The sequence below is a fragment of the Arachis ipaensis genome, chromosome B02 (genome assembly GCF_000816755.2).
Source record: "Arachis ipaensis cultivar K30076 chromosome B02, Araip1.1, whole genome shotgun sequence".
Taxonomy (NCBI): domain Eukaryota; kingdom Viridiplantae; phylum Streptophyta; class Magnoliopsida; order Fabales; family Fabaceae; genus Arachis; species Arachis ipaensis.
This window is the reverse complement of record NC_029786.2, coordinates 18,662,041-18,678,063: the sequence shown is the minus strand read 5'-3', so window position 1 is coordinate 18,678,063 and position 16,023 is coordinate 18,662,041.

Genomic DNA, 16,023 nt, shown 5'->3' with positions numbered 1-16,023 from the left:
CACTAGCCTAAGTTTCACGAAACATTACATATTACATAAAGGAAACCAAAACCATACCTTGTCCGATTATCCTCTATGCACATAACTACTTCACCACAAGCTTTCGAAGCCTCCACTCAATACCAAACAACACCAAGAATACTTTAGATCATGAAGAACAACAAGAATCAAGGCTAGGATTTATGACATACAACTAAACACAAGGGTTTAGTGATATCTTACCTTGTCTAACGAGTTTTGGCAAAACCCACTACTCACCCAAGCTAGATTACACCTAAACAAACAAAATCACAAAAATCTATTCAAAACCAAACCTAAAAATGCTAAATTACTTAGCACAGAAAACTGGAGTATGAGACACAAGTTTTTACCAGCAAAGTTTTGTTAGAAATGACGGGCTCGGCAAGAGTTTTGCGTGGCTGCAAACAGTATGCGAATCAGAGCACTGTAGCTCAAGTTATAATGAAACAAGTTGATGATGAATAGTGAAATTTCAATCTCTCTTCCTCTTTTCACTTCAGCACCCCTTTCTTCAAATTAGGGTGGAAATGAGCTGAATACTCATTAAAGGGTGTTTATATATGTTGAGCTTGGGCCCAACTTGGACCCCGCCCAACCCATTAGCGTTTTAGGTTCGTTTGGCCCAACTTTGGGCCAAAATCTTTAAGATTAGTGCCCGGTTTTTAATTCTAAATTATTTTTATATTTCCAAATTAATAAATTCGATTTTTCCTAATTTTATTTACACTCAGTATCAGAAAGACTTAAGGCGGTACTGCCAGCTAAATTACCGATACGCGTTTTTACGCACTTTTCAGCAGAAAATTACTTTTTTCCAATCGAAAAAATTCAATGAATCCAAATTTTATATTTATATTTTCTAATTAATATTTCTAATTTTTTGAACCTATTCCGGACAATTAAATTATATTTTTATTTTATGTTAATTAAACGATTAACTAATTCCGGTTCTTACATCTCCCTTCTTTAATTTCCTTTTTGTTCCCCCTCTGTGACTGAACCACAACCCCCTCCTACTTAATTTTCATCATTCTTCCTTATTCCAAAGCCCCCAACCGAACCTCTCAACCCTCCTAACCGATGCCAACCCTTTCCCCCGCTTCCTCTATTTTCTATTTTATTTGCTCGGGGACGAGCAAAAAATTTAAGTTTGGTGTTGTTGCATTGCTTATTATCTATATTTTTCTTCTATGGCACCCAAGAAAGGCGAGTCTTCCTCATGGAAGAGAAAAGGGAAGGAGCCTCAAACCGGTGCATTTGACACTAACCGGTTGAGTTCCAAACTCCATGAAGAGCACTTCTTCGAAATAACGGGAAAAAAGAAGGTGATCCCCGAAGTCTGCTCTGACTTTAAGCCAGATGAGTATCCAGAGATCTGCCACCAGATAGAAAGGAGAGGTTGGAAAATTCTGAATAATCCACCTATTGAGATGGGCCAGCTGAAGGTCTAGGAATTTTATGGCAATGTATGAATTACCTACAAAGATGTGCAGGGTGTGAATCCAAACCCCAAGGACTACCACACTATGGTGAGAGGGAAGATCTTGGATTTTAGCCCAAAGAGTGTTAGGGTGGCGTTCCAATTGCCACCTCCGAGTTGTGGGTTGGACACTTATAGTTAGGGGATGGCTAGGGACTGGAGGTATGATGAGATTCTTGCAGATATTTGCCTCCCGGGAGCCTAATGGAAGTTAGGAGCAAACAAACAACCAAACCAACTAAGCTGGCATGACCTTAAGCCGGTGGCTAGGGGTGGTTGGAATTCATCAAACGGTCTATTCTTCCCATTAGAAACCATTTGGAGTGCACAATGGACCGAGCTGTCTGGTACGCAGAATTGTGATCTCTGGTAATGGCTCCAATAACTTGGTGCTCTAATATTAATTCATAATATGTCACAACTCCGTGTAGCTGACCAGCAAGTGCACTGGGTCATCCAAGTAATAAACCTTACGTGAGTAAGGGTCGATCCCACGGAGATTGTTGGTATGAAGCAAGCTATGGTCATCTTGTAAATCTTAGTCAGGCGGATTCAAATGTGATTGAATTAGATAATTAAAAGATAAATAAAATAGGATAGAAATACTTATATAAATTCATTGGTAGGAAATTCAGATAAGCGTATGGAGATACTGTATGGCTCTAGAACGTCTGCTTTCCTACTGCTTCAATCCAATCCTTCTTACTCCTCTCCATGGCAAGCTGTATGTAGGGTGTCACTGTCGTCAATGGCTACTTCCCATCCTCTCAGTGAAAAAGGACCACATGCTCTGTTACGGCACGGATAATCATCTGTCGGTTCCCGATCATACTGGAATAGGATTCTTCGTCCTTTTGCGTCTGTCACTACGCCCAGCACTCGCGAGTTTGAAGCTCGTCACAGTCATTCGATTATTGAATCCTACTCGGAATACCACAGACAAGGTTTAGACTTTCCGGATTCTCATGAATGCCGCCATCAATTCTAGCTTATACCACGAAGACTTTGATTCCACGGAATGTGAAGCTCGGTTTTCAGGCGAGTCGACCATGCATCGTGGGTCAACAATACAAGAGATATGCGCCCGGTCTAATGTAGAACGGAGGTGGTTGTCAGGCACGCGTTCATAGGTGAGAATGATGATGAGTGTCACGGATCATCACATTCATCAAGTTGTAGTGCAACGAATATCTTGGAATAAGAACAAGTTGAATTGAATAGAAGAAAATAGTAATTACATTAATACTCGAGGTACAGTAGAGCTCCACACCTTAATCTATGGAGTGTAGAAACTCTACCGTTGAAAATACATAAGTGGTAAAGGTTCAGGCATGGCCGTGAGGCCATCCCCCCTAGGCGTGATCACAGGATCAAAATACAATCCAGGATTGGTCAAAAGACGAATAATACAATAGTAAAAAGTTCTATTTATACTAAACTAGTTACTAGGGTTTACAGAAATAAGTCTAAGTGCAGAAATCCACTTCCGGGGCCCACTTTGGTGTGTGCTTGGGCTGAGCTTTAGCTATCCACGTGCAGAGGCTATTTCTGGAGTTGAACGCCAGGTTGTAACCTGTTTCTGGCGTTCAACTCTGGTTCGTGACGTTTTTCTGGCGTTTAACTCCAGACTGCAGCGTATAAGTGGCGTTGAGCGCCAGTTTGCGTCATCAATTCTCGAAAAAAGTATGAACTATTATATATTTCTGAAAAGCCCTGGATGTCTACTTTCCAACGCCGTTAGAAGTGCGCCATTTGGAGTTCTGTATCTCTAGAAAATCCATTTTGAGTGCAGGGAGGTCAGAATCCATTAGCATCAGCAGTCCTTTTGTCAGCCTTTCATCAGAGTTTTGCTCAGTTCCCTCAATTTCAGGAAAAATTCTCCTGAAATCACAGAAAAACACACAAACTCATAGTAAAGTTCAGAAATGTGAATTTAGCATAAAAACTAATAAAAACATCCCTAAAAGTAACTAGATCCTACTAAAAACATACTAAAAACAATGCCAAAAAGCATATAAATTATCCGCTCATCACAACACCAAACTTAAATTGTTGCTTTTCCCCAAGCAACTGAAAATCAAATAGGATAAAAAGAAGAGAATATACTATAAATTTCAAACTATCAATGAATATTAATTCTAATTAGATGAGCGGGACTTGTAGCTTTTTGCCTCTGAATAGTTTTGGCATCTCACTTTATCCCTTGATGTTCAGAATGATTGGCATCTATAGGAACTTAGAATTTCAGATAGTGTTATTGATTCTCCTAGTTAAGTATGTTAATTCTTAAACACAGTTACTTTTGAGTCTTGGCCGTGGCCCAAAGCACTCTGTTTTCCAGTATTACCACCGGATACATCCATGCCACAGACACATAACTGGGTGAACCTTTTTAGATTGTGACTCAGCTTTGCTAGAGTCCCCAATTAGAGGTGTCCTGGGTTCTTAAGCACACTCTTTTTGCTTTGGATCACGACTTTAATCGCTCAGTCTCAAGCTTTTCACTTGACACCTTCACGCCACAAGCACATGGTTAGGGACAGCTTGGTTTAGCCGCTTAGGCCAGGATTTTATTCCTTTAGGACCTCCTATCCACTGATGCTCAAAGCCTTGGATCCTTTTTATTACCCTTGCCTTTTGGTTTTAAGGGCTATTGGCTTTTTCTGCTTGCTTTTTTTTTTCTTTTTCTTTCTATTTTTTTCGCTTTTTTTTTTTCTTTTTTTCACTGCTTTTTCTTACTTCAAGAATCAAATTCATGATTTTTCAGATTATCAATAACATTTCTCTTTGTTCATCATTCTTCAAGAGCCAACATATTTAACATTCATAAATAACAAATTCAAAAGACATATGCACTGTTCAAGCATTCATTCAGAAAACAGAAAGTATTTGCCACCACATCAATATAATTAAATTAAATTCAAAGATAAATTCGAAACTCATGTACTTCTTGTTCTTTTGAATTAAAATATTTTTCATTTAAGAGAGGTGAAGGATTCATGGAATTATTCATAGCCTTAAGACATAGCTTACTAAATACTAATGATCATGGAGTAGAGACACAAAACATAAATAAACATTTAACATAGAGAAACGAAAAACAGAGAAATTAAGAACAAGGAATGAGTCCACCTTAGTGATGATGGTGTTTTCTCCTTGAAGAACCAATGATGTCCTTGAGCTCTTCTATGCCTCTTGTTTTTGTTGCTCCTCCCTCATTGCTTTTTTATCTTCTATAATTTCATGGAGAATGATGGAGTGCTCTTGATGTTCTACCCTTAGTTGATCCATGTTGTGACTCAAATCTTCAAGAGAAGTGTTGAGTTGTTCCCAATAGTTGTTTGGAGGAAAGTGCATCCCTTGAGGTATCTCAGGGATTTCTTGATGATGATGAGCTTCCTCATGCGTTCCTTGGGCTTCATGAGTGGGCTCTCTTGTTTGCTCCATCCTTCTTTTAGTGATGGGCTTCTCTTCCTCAATGGGAATGTCTCCTTCTATGAAAGCTCCAGCTGAGTAACATAGATGGCAAATAAGATGAGGAAAAGCTAGCCCTGCCATGGGAGAGGGCTTATCGGCTATTTTGTAGAATTCAAGGGAGATGACTTCATGAACTTCTACTTCCTCTCCAATCATGATGCTATGAATCATGATGGCCCGGTCTACAGTAACTTCAGACCGGTTGCTAGTGGGGATGATGGAGCGTTGGATGAACTCCAACCATCCTCTAGCCACGGGCTTGAGGTCCAATCTTCTTAGTTGAATCATATTACCTTTGGAATCTATTTTCCATTGAGCTCCTTCCACACATATGTCCCTAAGGACTTGGTCTAACCTTTGATTGAAGTTGACCTTTCTTGTGTAAGGGCGTTCATCACCTTGCATCATGGGCAAGTTAAACACCAATCTTACATTTTCCGGACTAAAATCTAAGTATTTCCCCCGAACCATTGTAGTGTAATTCTTTGGGTTTGGGTTCTTACTTTGATCATGGTTCCTAGTGATCCATGCATTGGCATAGAACTCTTGAACCATTAGGATGCCGACTTGTTGAATGGGGTTGGTTAGAACTTCCCAACCTCTTCTTTGGATTTCATGTCGGATCTCCGGCTACTCATTTTTCTTGAGTTTGAAAGGGACCTCGGGGATCACCTTCTTCTTGGCCACAACATCATAGAAGTGGTCTTGATGGGCTTTGGAGATGAACCTTTCCATCTTCCATGACTCGGAGGTGGAAGCTTTTGCCTTCCCTTTCCCTTTTCTAGAGCTTTCTCCGGTCTTAGGTGCCATCAATGGTAATGGAAAAACAAAAAGCTATGCTTTTACCACACCAAACTTAGAAAATTGCTCGCCCTCGAGCAAGAAAAGAAAGAATAGAAGAAGAAGAAGAAGAAAATATGGAAGAGAGGGGGAAAGGTGTATTCGGCCAAGGTATAGAAGAGGGGGTTGTATTGTGTGAAAATGGAGTAGAATGGAGGGGTATATATAGGGAAGAGAGGGAGGTGAGGTTCGGCCATTTAGGGTGGGATGGGTGGGAAATTGATTTTGAATTTTGAAGGTAGGTGGGCTTTATGGGGAAGTGAAGATGGATGTGAGTGGTGAAGGGTTTTTGAGGAAGAGTGTTTATGGGATTTTGTGAAGAAGGGGTGAGAAGAGGTGAGTGGAGGTAGGTGGGGATCCTGTGGGGTCCACAGATCCTGAGGTGTTCAAGGATTTACACCCTTGCACCAAATTAGGCATGCAAAATGCCTTTGCATACAATTCTGGGCGTTCAGCGCCAGATTGATGCTTGTTCTGGGCGTTGAATGCCCATTTGTAGCCCATTTCTGGCGTTGAACGCCAGAACCATGCTTGTTCTGGGCGTTCAGCGCCAGCTCTCCTCCAGGGTGCATTTCTGGCGTTCAAACGCCCAGATGCTGCCCATTTCTGGCGTTCAGCGCCAGAACCATGCTCTGTTCTGGCGTTGAATGCCAGCCAGATGCTTCTTACCGGCGTTTAAACGCCAATAAGGTCTTCCTCCAGGGTGTGATTTTTTTCTGCTGTTTTTGATTCTGTTTTTAATTTTTCTATTTTTTTCGTGACTCCACATGATCATGAACCTAATAAAACATAAAAGAACAATAAAATAAAAATAAAATTAGATAATTAAGAATTGGTTTGCCTCCCAACAAGCGCTTTTTTAATGTCAATAGCTTGACAGTGGGATCTCATGGAGCCTCACGGATGTACAGAGATTTGTTGAGACCTCTCAACACCAAACTTAGAGTTTGGATATGGGGGTTTGACACCAAACTTAGAGTTTGGTTGTGGCCTCCCAACACCAAACTTAGAGTTTGACTGTGGGGGCTTTGGTTGTCTCTGCAGTGAGAGAAGCTTCTTATGCTTCCTCTCCATGGGTACAGAGAGAGATCCTTGAGTTTTAAACACAAGGTTGTCCTCATTTATTTGAAGGATCAATTCTCCTCTGTCCACATCAATCACAGCTCTTGCTGTGGCTAGGAAAGGTCTTCCTAGGATGATGGATTCATCCTCATCCTTTCCAGTGTCTAAGATTATGAAATCAGCAGGGATGTAAAGGCCTTCAACCTTTACTAACATGTCCTCTACTTTTCCATAAGCTATTTTCATGGATCTATCTGCTATCTCTAATGAGAAATTGGCCTCCTGTACCTCAAGAGTTCTTAGTCTCTTCATTACAGAGAGTGTCATGAGGTTTATTCCTGACCCAAGGTCACACAGAACTTTTTTAAAGGTCATGGTGCCTATGGTACAGGGTATTAAGAACTTTCCAGGATCCTGTTTCTTCTGAGGCAATCTCAGTTGATCCAGATCACTTAGTTCATTAATGAGCAAGGGAGGTTCATCTTCCCAAGTCTCATTACCAAATAATTTGGCATTCAGCTTCATGATTGCACCAAGATACTTAGCAACTTGCTCTTTAGTAACATCCTCATTCTCTTCAGAAGAAGAATACTCATCAGAGCTCATGAAGGGCATAAGGAGGTTTAATGGAATCTCTATGGTCTCTAGATGAGCCTCAGATTCCTTTGGTTCCTCAGAGGGAAGCTCCTTATTGATCACTGGACGTCCCAGGAGGTCTTCCTCACTGGGATTCACATCCTCTCCCTCCCTTGTAGGTTCGGCCATGTTGATCATATCAATGGCCTTGCACTCTCCTTTTGGATTCTCTTCAGTATTACTTGGGAGATTATTAGGAGGGGTTTCAGTGATTTTCTTACTCAACTGGCCCACTTGTGCCTCCAGATTTCTTATGGAGGACCTTATTTCACTCATGAAACTTAAAGTGGCCTTTGACAGAGCAGAGACTAAGTTTGCTAAATTAGAAGTATTTTGTTCATAATTCTCTGTCTGTTGCTGAGAAGATGATGGAAAAGGCTTGCTTGGCCTATTTCTTCCACCATTGTTAAAGCCTTGTTGAGGCTTTTGTTGATCCTTCCATGAGAAATTTGGATGGTTTCTCCATGATGAATTATAGGTGTTTCCATAAGGTTCACCCATGTAATTTACCTCTGCTATTGTAGGGTTCTCAAGATCATAAGCTTCTTCTTCAGAAGATGCCTCTTTAGTACTGTTGGATGCATTTTGCCATCCATGCATACTTTGGGAAATCATGTTGACTTGCTGAGTCAACACTTTGTTCTGAGCCAATATGGCATTCAGAGCATCAATCTCAAGAACTCCCTTCTTCTGAGGCGTCTCATTATTCACAGAATTCCTCTCAGAAGTGTACATGAATTGATTATTTGCAACCATGTCAATAAGTTCTTGAGCTTCTGCAGGCGTTTTCTTTAGGTGAATGGACCCACCTGCAGAATGGTCCAGTGACATCTTAGAGAATTCAGACAGACCATAATAGAATATATCCAGAATGGTCCATTCTGAAAGCATGTCAGGAGGACACCTTTTGGTCATCTATTTGTATCTTTCCCAAGCTTCATAGAGGGATTCACCATCTTTTTGCTTGAATGTCTGAACATCCACTCTAAGCTTGCTCAGCTTTTGAGGAGGAAAGAACTTAGCCAAGAAGGCCGTGACCAGCTTATCCCAGGAGTCCAGGCTATCCTTAGGTTGTGAGTCCAACCATATTCTAGCTCTGTCTCTTACAGCAAAAGGGAAAAGCATGAGCCTGTAGACTTCCGGATTTATTCCATTCGTCTTTACAGTCTCACAGATTTGCAAGAATTCAGTTAAAAACTGATAGGGATCTTTTGATGGAAGTCCATGGAACTTGCAGTTTTGTTGCATTAGAGCAACTAGCTGAGGTTTCAGCTCAAAATTGTTTGCTCCAATGGCAGGGATGGAGATGCTCCTTCCATCAAACTTGGAAGTAGGTGTAGAATAATCACCAAGCATCCTCCTTGCATTATTATTATTTTCGGCTGCCATCTCCTTTTCTTTTTCGGAAATTCCTGACAGGTGCTCGCTGGTTTGTTGTAATTTGGCTTCTCTTAATTTCCTCTTCAGCGTCCTTTCAGGTTCTGGATCTGTTTCAACAAGGATGTCCTTGTCTTTGCTCCTGCTCATATGAAAAAGGAGGGAACAGAAAATAATAATAGGGATCCTCTTTACCACAGTATAGAGATTCCCTTGTGTTAGTAGTAGAAAAGAAGAATAAGAATTAAGAAGAGAAGAATTCGAACTCAGATGAGAGGAGGGGGTTCGAATTTTAGGTGAGGAGAAGTGTTAGTAGATGAATGAATAAATAGAATGAGAAGAGAGAGAGGGAGAATTCGAAAACAATTAAACTAATAAATTAAAATTTTAAAAATAAATTTCGAAAATAAAAATTTAAATTAAATTAAAATTAAAATAATTAGTTAATTAAAATTTGAATTTTGAAAAAGAGGGAGATATTTTCGAAAATTAGAAAGAGAAGGGTAGTTAGATGGTTTTGAAAAAGATAAGAAACAAACAAAAAGTTAGTTAGTTGATTGAAACCATTTGGAGTGCACAATGGACCGAGCTGTCTGGTACGCAGAATTGTGATCTCTGGTAATGGCTCTAATAACTTGGTGCTCTAATCTTAATTCATAATATGTCACAACTCCGTGTAGCTGACCAGCAACTGCATTAGGTCGTCCAAGTAATAAACCTTACGTGAGTAAGGGTCGATCCCACGGAGATTGTTGGTATGAAACAAGCTATGGTCATCTTGTAAATCTCAGTTAGGCGGATTCAAATGTGATTGAATTAGATAATTAAAAGATAAATAAAATAGGATAGAAATACTTATGTAAATTCATTGGTAGGAATTTCAGATAAGCGTATGGAGATACTGAATGGCTCTAGAACGTCTGCTTTCCTACTGCTTCAATCCAATCCTTCTTACTCCTTTCCATGGCAAGCTGTATGTAGGGTGTCACCGTCGTCAATGGCTACTTCCCATCCTCTCAGTGAAAAAGGACCACATGCTCTGTCACGGCACGGCTAATCATCTGTTGGTTCCCGATCATACTGGAATAGGATTCTTCGTCCTTTTGCGTCTATCACTACGCCCAGCACTCGCGAGTTTGAAGCTCGTCACAGTCATTCGATCATTGAATCCTACTCGGAATACCACAGACAAGGTTTAGACTTTTCGGATTCTCATGAATGCCGCCATCAATTCTAGCTTATACCACGAAGACTTTGATTCCACAGAATGTGAAGCTCGGTTGTCAGGCGAGTCGACCATGCATCGTGGGTCAACAATCCAAGAGATATGCGCCCGGTCTAATGTAGAACGGAGGTGGTTGTCAGGCATGCGTTCATAGGTGAGAATGATGATGAGTGTCACGGATCATCACATTCATCAAGTTGTAGTGCAACGAATATCTTGGAATAAGAACAAGTTGAATTAAATAGAAGAAAATAGTAATTGCATTAATACTCGAGGTACAGTAGAGCTCCACACCTTAATCTATGGAGTGTAGAAACTCTACCGTTGAAAATACATAAGTGGTAAAGGTTCAGGCATGGCCGTGAGGCCAGCCCCCCTAGGCGTGATCACAGGATCAAAATACAATCCAGGATTGGTCAAAAGACGAATAATACAATAGTAAAAAGTTCTATTTATACTAAACTAGTTACTAGGGTTTACAGAAATAAGTCTAAGTGCAGAAATCCACTTCCGGGGACCACTTTGGTGTGTGCTTGGGCTGAGCTTTAGCTATCCACGTGCAGAGGCTATTTCTGGAGTTGAACGCCAGGTTGTAACCTGTTTCTGGCGTTCAACTCTGGTTCGTGACGTTTTTCTGGTGTTTAACTCCAGACTGCAACGTATAAGTGGCGTTGAGCGCCAGTTTGCGTCGTCAATTCTCGAATAAAGTATAGAATATTATATATATGGCTGGAAAGCCCTGGATGTCTACTTTCCAACGCCGTTGGAAGCGCGCCATTTGGAGTTCTGTAGCTCCAGAAAATCCATTTTGAGTGCAGGGAGGTCAGAATCCATCAGCATCAGCAGTCCTTTTGTCAGCCTTTCATCAGAGTTTTGCTCAGTTCCCTCAATTTTAGGCAAAATTCACCTGAAATCACAGAAAAACACACAAACTCATAGTAAAATCCAGAAATGTGAATTTATCATAAAAACTAATAAAAACATCCCTAAAAGTAACTAGATCCTACTAAAAATATACTAAAAACAATGCCAAAAAGCGTATAAATTATCCGCTCATCACTGTCATGATACATTGTATCATGATAGGGTATGAGGTGGGGTGGAAAACAACATTCCATAGCAGATTTATAGTGTATCCTCCAACGCCAACATTCATGCCAAGTTAGCGTTCCCTTACCTCATCCACCGCCTGTGTGAGGCCTCAGGAGTCATCTTGGAGAATGACTTCCCAATTGCCATTGAAAGGCCGCTCTCCAAGAAATCTATGGAACAGACCAGGGAGTATGCTTGAGTCTAGAGGCAAGAAGCTCCGCAAGCTCCACTACTGCTGCAAGATCAGCCTCTCCTACCTCAAGGGCACTATTTTCCTCTCCAGGAGTATTGGCAACAGTTGACCTCCTCCTTTGAGCAGATGAACATGACTCAAGAGAGCCATGGCACCCTCCTCCATCAGATTATTACAGAACAAGAGAGTCAGCGCCATGAGCTTTACTAAGTGAGACAAGATATGGGGTGACTGAGAGAACCGTATGGAGCACAGCTTGATGAGGGAGATGGCCACCATGATGACTGAGGTAGTTGAGTTTCCTTTCCTTCCTATCTTCCTTTCCTTTATTATTGTTTTATTTTCCCTATTTTCTATTTGAATTTTCTGTCTTTTGCATGATCCATAGTATTTTTAGTCTTTTTAGTTTATTTTCGATTAACTTTAATTTTTCTAAATCCTCATGTATCACTTCCCAAGCTTAATTAGAAAAAAAAAACAAAGAAAGAAAAGTGGTGTAATGCATGAGAAGTTGAGTTTAATATACAATTGTCTTGTTAAATTATATGTGGTGGTATTTATCTGTGATTGTGATTGTATGAAAAAGAATAGAGCATGAATGACCTTGGAAAAGAGGAGATGTTAACTCTTGATGAACAGGAATCTAGAGAAGTATTATGAAATCTCCTAAATAAACAAGATATTGACCCTTGAAATAAAAGAAACAACAAGAAAAAGAAAAGCTAAAAGCAAGGCCTAAGGCTCTGAGTATCAATGACTAGGAAGGTTAAAAATGATCAAAGCTCAAACAGTTATTTTCCTAACTATATGCTTCTGCTATGACTATGTCAAGGGAATCTTGAGACAGAGTACTAAGAGTCAAAGCCAAGTGCTAATAAAGAGAAGGCAAAGGCTCTGAGCACCACTGATGGGAAAGAATCAAAAGAAAAAAATTAAGAGTTCAAAGAGTTCCCTAGTTAAGTGCTTGTGGTGTTTCTATGTCAAACAATGTTTGAGACAAAACATTTAGAGTCACGATAGGCTCAAGGTGCAAAGCACCAAAGAAAATAAAAGAGAATGTTGTATTCAAGGATCAATCACAGGTTAAAAGAGAGAGACTTCATAACATCATTCAGATTCTAGTTCTATATGGTATTGACATTCCCAAGATTTCAAGGGACAGTAAGATGCCAACTCTAGTCATGATCACAGTGTGCTAAACCCCACTTGAGAGACAGACATGAGCTTCATTGAGGATTCAACTCTTAAGCAAAACCATATCTCAGGTTTATATTATTTAAGTTTCTTGAGGACAAACAACGATTTAAATTTAGTGTTGTGATGCATGAGCATCATTCTTATCTTTTTCTATTGATTTATATGTGGATTTGTTGAATTCTTATGAGATTTAGGTGGTTTAAGCCCCTATAGATGCTACTTTGAGCTATTGTTGCTTTTTGTTGTTTTTAGGTAGTATTCGGATGAAAAGACTTGGCAAAATTCATGAAGAAGCAAAGAAGGAGTTATGCGTACGCATCTACTGTGCGTATGCACGACTGCACAAGCTAAACAAGCCTAATTCTATTTTGTCGTGTTGGCGCTAAACGCAGTGACTCTGTGTTTAGCGCTAGGAGCCTCGTAATTTGTGCATACTTCACTGCCAAGATGGCACTAAATGCCAGCAACATGGCGTTTAGTGTCGAGAGCATTGATGAGAGTGGTCCCCACGTCCTCAACAAATCAACACGGAAAGCTTATGGATTTGAATTTTAAATCAAATAACAATAGAAAAGATACATTTATATTTTAATTTAAGTTTTAAAATTAATTTTAATTAAGACTATAAAAGGGGAAAAGATTTGCCCTGCGGGCTCTCTCTTCTCTTCTTCCTCATTCCGTATTTTTACACTTTTTATTACAACTCTAGGTTTTTCTCTAAGTCATGAGTAACTAAACCTCCATTGTTAAGGTTAGGAGTCCTATTTATTTTAATGGATTAACACTATTGTCATTCTACTCTTAATCAATGCACTGATTTATATTCAAGGATTAATTTCATTCTTCATCCTAGGAATTAAAGTATATTAGAAGATAACTCTTTTTCTATTTGAATTCCTTTTGAATCTCGGAAGAGTTATATCACTGGAATTACAATTTAAACCTAATTCCTCATAATTCTCTAATTATCTGGATTTAACACGATACGTGACATATAATCGTCTTATTTTTGGGTTCTTAGGGTTTGTGTGGCTTATAAACTAGAAATTGAAGTTAACCTTCTAATTTCATTAAGTGACCAAGAAATTGGCAGTTGATTAGGTTAGAGGAGATTAAATTACTAAGGAATTAGAGTTTAATCACTTGAGGGTTGCCATGAATTGACTCTTTGCATAATTAAAGTAAGTGATAAGAATTGTTAATTCGAAAATCTAAACATCTCCAAAGCCGTAACTGTTTTCTCAACCTATTTTCACCACTAAATCACTGTTTGCTTTTTTTGAACTCTTAATTCATTATTATTTATGCTTTTTGCACTCAAAACTACTAATTTCAACTTGTCTAACTAGAATAGTCATTCAACTATTGTTGCTTAGTCCATTAATTCTCGTGGGATCAACACTCACTCAGTTGAGTTATTACTTAGTATGACTCGATGTACTTGCCGGTAAGTTTGTGGTATTTAAAATCTACATCAGTGTTACATTATGGTATCAGAGTAGTTCATCCTTGTAAGCCTGAGGAATGGACTGCTTATGCTTCTGAGCATACTCTAAGTCGTGTTTATATACTATTTAGGATATTTGATTGATAAACATAGCATAAAGTTCATGAGCATACTTTTGGGAAATAGAAGCACTTAACTTGAGATATTGAGACTGATCACCTTGATATCGCTTGTTTGGTGTGAATAGGACCCAAATGGTAACTCGTGGATGCGGTCGAACGCGTAGCCGGAGAGGAAATAAGGGGGGCGCACCGGCAGATAACCATGCTGAGTTCTTGGCTGCTATGACTAATCTCGCAAATGCTATGCAAGTAAATGTTGTGGCTACTAATAAGAAAATAGAGAGGATGGCACAACATGTGGGAAACAAAAATGGTAGTGGACCGGGAAACTACCAAGTTGATGGTGGCCCGATGACACTGGCTGCATTTCTGAAGGTGAACCTTCCAATGTTCAAGGGTTCAATCTGTCCCACCGAAGCTGACAATTGGTTTCAGGCTATGGAGAAGGAATTACAAGCTTAACATGTACTTGAGAGCCAGTAACTGACTGAAAAAGCTCAATTCTGGTGGCAAAGAGCTCATCGTCTGTTGCAACAGAGTAATGGGGATGGAGCTATCACTTGGAAGATGTTCAAAGGTGAATTCTATAAGAAGTACTTCCTAAATTCTGCGAGGAGAGCTAAGGAGTTGGAGTTGCTACAGTTAAAGTAAGGGTTTATGTCTGTGGCAGAATATACCAACAAATTTAAGGATCTGTGTCCTTTTTCGAAGATTTTCCAAGGAACGCTTGAAGCTTACGAGGAGTGGAAGTGCCTTAAATATCAGGATGATCTTCAAGATGATACAATGAGAGCTGTGGCACCTCTAGAGATCAAGAACTTTGCTGAATTGGTCAACAAAAGCCGAATGGTTGAGGAGTGCTCCAAAAAGAGCTCAATGGCAAGGGATAATCGTGGAGGTTTCTAAAATAGAGGATGTGAAGGTCCAAACTTTAAGAGGATGGGCTACACCCTACAACCCCACCATGTCCAGAATAATTTTCAAGAGAACGATAACAACAATTACCGAGAAAGAGAAAGAGGGAAGCAAGATCAAGTTTCCTGTAATGATTTGACTTGTAGGAGGTGCGGAAGCTATCATCCCGCTACTTCGTGTAAAGCTTGGGCTTATGTTACTCTTGTGGTGGTGCTGGTCACGTCATAAAATTGTCCGGAGAAGAAGAGTCAGAATGCCGGAGGAGCTCAACGGCAGCAAGGTCGTGTTTTCACCCTAACGGCAGGTGAAGCTGCTAGGTCAGAAACTCTGAATCGAGGTAAAATACGAGATTAATAATAAGATTTTACTTGCCTTACATGATACTAGAATGAAAACTTTCATTCGTAGTCTTTGATACTTGCCTTGCATGAAGTAGGTGAATAAATAAGTTCTTGATGGCAAACGATAAGAGTGGCACAACAGAAGCGTGGCAGTTTTGATGACTTTAGGGCTATTATGATGTTAAAGAGAAGTTTTGGGATATAAGTTTGTTTTGAGGGTTGACGGAGGATCAAGGAATGGAAAGTTGAGATAAGAAGTGCTACCCTCACCTGTTTTATTTCAGCGATTGAAAATTTTTTAGGGCAAACTTTTTATTAAGATGGGTAGGATGTAAAACCCCGCAAAATACTAAATAATTAAGTGATGACTAATAAATAAATTAAATGAGAATGAAAAGGATTAGAAATTTAATATTTATAATTTGGAGAAATAAAAATATTTAGGATGCAAATTAAAATGCACATCTTAAAGGTTTTGACCCAAAATTAGGCCAACGGACTAAGAAAATAAAATTGGGCCTTACTGGGTCCAAGCTCTCATATATATACCCACACTTAATGAGATTTCAGCTAACATTCACCCTATTTAGTGAGAGAG